Source organism: Sphaerodactylus townsendi, linkage group LG16 (assembly GCF_021028975.2).
Source record: "Sphaerodactylus townsendi isolate TG3544 linkage group LG16, MPM_Stown_v2.3, whole genome shotgun sequence".
Lineage (NCBI taxonomy): Eukaryota > Metazoa > Chordata > Lepidosauria > Squamata > Sphaerodactylidae > Sphaerodactylus > Sphaerodactylus townsendi.
The window spans coordinates 23,469,202-23,474,067 of NC_059440.1; the positions used below are offsets into that span (position 1 = coordinate 23,469,202).

The 4,866-nt window shown below is 44.5% G+C and overlaps 1 long non-coding RNA gene across 1 annotated transcript in view; it reads left to right on the forward strand.

Annotated features, from left to right (window-relative positions):
* Positions 1-13: 13 nt before the first annotated feature.
* Positions 14-4,866, forward strand: part of LOC125445982 — a 5,576-nt gene continuing 723 nt past the window's right edge. Inside the window, exons 1-2 of the long non-coding RNA XR_007246350.1 lie at positions 14-117; positions 4,632-4,866. The exon at positions 4,632-4,866 is cut by the window's right edge and continues 723 nt beyond it. This is a non-coding gene — a long non-coding RNA (uncharacterized LOC125445982). The remainder of the gene's footprint in view (positions 118-4,631) is intronic.

Genomic DNA, 4,866 nt, shown 5'->3' on the forward strand with positions numbered 1-4,866 from the left:
ACCGCCTCTTACTGATATATTTTGCCGGGAGGTCATCACAAGAGAGTGACGGCCTTTGAAGAAGCTGTTGCCCAGCTGCTCACGTCTAAGGGATGTGCGCACCTTCCACGGGTTCAGGTGGAATTTATCTGCGAATGTTCATGGGTTAGGTAGTAAGGTTTACGGCTGAACGTTTCGTGATGCAGTCTCCTGATCCAGCCTTCTAGCTCAAAAGACGTCGAAGCTAGAAGAAGGGGAGAACGTAGAAAGAAGCCCAGAGATGGCCAGTGGGGAACTCCAGGAACCAGATCTGGCCTTCTAGCATGTGTTTTACAGACCAGCCTGCCATGTGTAGGACAAAATGTTTGCGAGCCGGAAAGCTGCCCACTTCTGAACTCCAGCGACGTGGATTCATAACAGTGTAGTCATCACGATATTTAATTTTATCTACCACTAGTTTAGATGTTCTATAGATGCCTATAACTACGTGCTACCCCATTGTCTGAAGAATGCTTGGTGACCCGAAGAATCAAACTAGCAAAAAAGGCAGGGTGGTACTTCTTTGCCTAGGGAACGTTGATGTCTTATTTGAGTTTTAGATGTAAAGGCAACAGAAAGCCCCTCTAGGCCAGTTCTTCTCTTGCAATAGCGCTATAATTGTCTCGTCTCTCCCCGGAGTCACTATCTGACACTACAGTAAGCTTAGAAAGGGAGGAGGCAGGGTTTGGAAAGAGGAGGGAACCTCACCAGAGTATATTGACATTGAGCTCTCTTCCCAAATTAGCCACTTTCTTCAGGGAAGCATACCTCTATAGGTCTGGAGATCAACAAGGGGTGGTGGGAATCTCTGGAGGCTAGAAACTCATTGTCTGGTATCCTTTTAACATGTAGCTACTCCAATGCTGGAGAAAGATCATATTTTGCAGAATCAAAGGTGGTAATTTCAGATACAGTGGACATTGCCTTCACTGTTGCTTCGGTCCATCTCTTTTTATAATATCACAAAAGCCTGAGATGGCAGGTCTATGATTGCTTTGATGCAACTCTTGGCTATTTGGCTATGATCTTACTTCTCTGAATCTATGTAAAGTACTGTATATATTATAGTCCAACTCGTCTGTACTCTTCAGGTACACAGGTTTTGCAACAGCTGAGATGAGGCCAGCTGCAAATTTTTTAATTGGAAAAATGTGGGAGATTGGGTTAGGCTGATAGTATCAAGAGAATAGACCCGTTGGTATAGAGTTCCTTCAAAGTTCCAAGTAGTGGGACAAATTCTCAAGAAGCATCCATCCATCCATCCATCCATCCATCCATCCATCCATCCATCCATCCATCCATCCATCCATCCATCCATCCATCCATCCATCCATCCATCCATCCATCCATCCATCCATCCATCCATCCATCCATCCATCCATCCATCCATCCATCCATCCATCCATCCATCCATCCATCCATCCATCCATCCATCCATCCATCCATCCATCCATCCATCCCATCCATCCATCCCATCCATCCATCCCTCCATCCCATCCATCCATCCCATCCATCCATCCCATCCATCCATCCATCCATCCATCCATCCATCCATCCATCCATCCATCCATCCATCCATCCATCCATCCATCCATCCATCCATCCATCCATCCATCCATCCATCCATCCATCCATCCATCCATCCATCCATCCATCCATCCATCCATCCATCCATCCCATCCCATCCCATCCCATCCCATCCCATCCCATCCCATCCCATCCCATCCCATCCCATCCCATCCCATCCCATCCCATCCCATCCCATCCCATCCATTCATTCATTCGAGCAATGAATGAAGGGATTCGTCTCATCTCTCAATTCCTCTGAGAATTCAACCGGCAATTTTATCAAATCGAATGAATCAATTTCTATTAAATATTTTTGTGGTGCACTGTCCCCTCATTGAGAGGTAGCAATAAGTGAGCTGGAGACCTGGCCACCTTACCTGTCAATAATGCTGGTTTCATTACCTCTCTGACCAGGTGAGTCTGCAGTCAAGAAGTCTGTGAGGGGACTCTAGGGAACGAATGCAGTATATTTGTATCCATGCACCACAGGAAACCACTGTTAATATATTTCACAGTGCCCAATAAGCCAACTTCAAGCAGTAATATCAGATCCTGGGCTGACAAACCCTAACTAACCAAGGTTAGCAGAGTGGCTCATGCTCAGATGACCATGCCACGACACATTTGATCAAACCATGGTTTCACATTTCATTTGAACCAAGTCAGTGAAATATTGTGGCAGTGACAAAGACAGAATCCACTTGGGTCATGTTCCCAGGAGCAACCAATGAAAAGAAAGCTCGGTTCTGCAAAAAACATAAGAGTGAATTTTCAGTTGTGTACGGGATTGCAAAATCCAAGCAGATTCTCAGACAATACCAAAGGCCTGCCTTCTTGGATATATTAAAGGGCTGTTTCTGCTTACTTTATGCCTGGGTGACACATGAGGTTCTCTTTTGCAGCTGGATTCCTTATCTGCATGTTATCAAACAAGTTAGTAGTGGGTTGGCATTGGTATGGGGCGAGCCAGAGATCAGAGATATCCTTTTAAGAGTCACCGTCAGCCTACAATTCTTGCTGGAGCTGTCATGGCTGGACCTTAGGGTAAAAATCTGGCCATCCTGGTTAACAAGTGGGGAATGCAGAGTTACCCACCCCATCCTCAGCACTGCAGCCAAATTCTGTGCAGCTCCCCCCTCCCCAATTTCAGTAGCTTTTTAGGGCAGCCCCCCATTATCGGTTCTATCACCAATATTGCACATTTGCAGGGAACTTCAGTTTCGAATTGCGTGGCCGGCACGTCTTCTTTGCTGGCTTGTATGTTGAGAAGAGAAAGGAGAGGAGATGGTTTCCTTTCCCCCCTCTTCTTACAAGAGGAAAACTCCAAAATTGGTGTGGTTTCCAGAAGTGTTAAAAAAAAGTGTCACCTACATGTTTATTCAGGCAGATTCTTTGAAGAAGAGATGAGAATAACAGTTTGGATTTATATCCTGCTTTTCTCTCCTGTAAGGAGTCTCGAAGCAGCTTACAAACTCCTTCCCTTTTATATCCCTATAACAGACACCTTCTGGAGTAGGTGGAGCTGAGATAGTTCAGAGAGAACTGTGACTGGCTCAAAGTCACCTAGCAGGCTTCATGTGTAAGAGTGGGGAATTGAACCCAGTTCTCCAGCTTAGAGTCTACTGCTCTTAACCACTACACCACACTACACCACACAAGGAACAAAAACAAATTTTGTTGCCACTCCAAGAGATAGTTTTTAATGGCAGCAAGGACATGTGTGTTTTTCAAAGAAAAACAATGTATTTTTAGCAGGAACAATTATAATTTAGAAAAAAGCAAACTGATTACTTATTGCTTCAAAGAACTTTGCAAACACACACCCACACAAGGTTTTAGACATTGCAGAGCAGAGGTCAAATTATCATCTATTGTTCACCATGAAACTCAATAATTTTTGTCTCACAGGTTAAGTTTGTGCGAAAAATAAACCCAATCTACAGCTCTTCACTTTAGACAAGCACTGTAACCGAAGACATCTTTTCTTCCTTCCTTCATTTTAAAATGTAAAAAGAGCAGGGGCATACGGCCTATGGGAACATGCGGGGTCATATGTCCCCGGGCGCCAGGTGTGTGGAGTGCAAAATTACCCAGAGCAGGTGTTGCCTTGGGCACCATTTCCCTGAAAAAGAGATGTGCATGGGCTAAGGCCAGTTGAACACCTGGTCCTTTGGCCCGGAGGCCTTACTTGTCAAATTTTGAAAAGCATTGCCCATGAGTTGTAATTACAGCCCAAGTTTTAAGCATTGAACTTGGTTCCAGGGCTAAATTCTAGTGAACCAAATCAATCCTTTAATTTTAAAGCTGATCGAAAAGCTTCATTGTCCATATGATGCTTACTGATTGATCATCAATTGAGTAATTTTTGGGCGCATTCATTTTGACAGATATCGTCTTGGAAAACATTTTCCGTACTCTGTGTGGGAGAGGGAGGAATGCCTTGTTAAATTGGAGACGTGCCTCTTCTATTATTTGCTGTCTGTGATGCTTGAGCAGGAGGGATGCCTCTTCTATAATTTACACTAGATTTGAATCCAGTACCACCTTAGAGCCCCACAAGATTTTTCAGGGTATAGTTCCTAGTTGTATTGGACGAAGTCAGCTGTGTTGACACCCTGAAAGTTTATACCCTGAAAACTTCTGGGCCTCTGAGGTGGTACTTGCTCTTTACATCTTCCTGGAGGCTGTCCCCGTCACCCAGGAGATCAGAAAGGTCCCTCAAAATCTTCTGTTATTTTAGATCCTGCAGTGAAATTCCTGGTTTGTGACCAAGAGTTTCAAAACTAAGCATTTTCCTGCCGCTTCTCTGGCAACGCTGCAAAGCAATGACCAAATCTTCCCCAAGTCAATTTGGGCTTGACTTGGAATTCATGAGAATCCTCAGAGAACTCCGGGAGGACTCACCTTTCCCTAAGTATTCCCTTGCAGATGGTAATATTAGTTACATTGTGAATCATATATTTTACTATTTCCTCCACTTTTTTTGGTCTTAATTGACGGATACTTATTGTAGCTCACGCACACTTGCGTAAAACCTTCCGCAGGTTGAGTTGACAGCTCCTGGGAATTGCGTAGCCCACTGGCAAAACCTTGCAACACACAACTCAGGGAAGTCTGTAAGCTTCGGGAGCAAGAGGAGTTATGGAATTTCTCAAGCGTCTTGAGATGGACACGTTTGTATTTTGATCCAGGACAATGAGGAATTTCCGCTACATGGCTGACCTGCTGAACCTTGCTTGGGCTACCTGTTGCTTGATGGGTGCCCCTAAAAACGTGGCT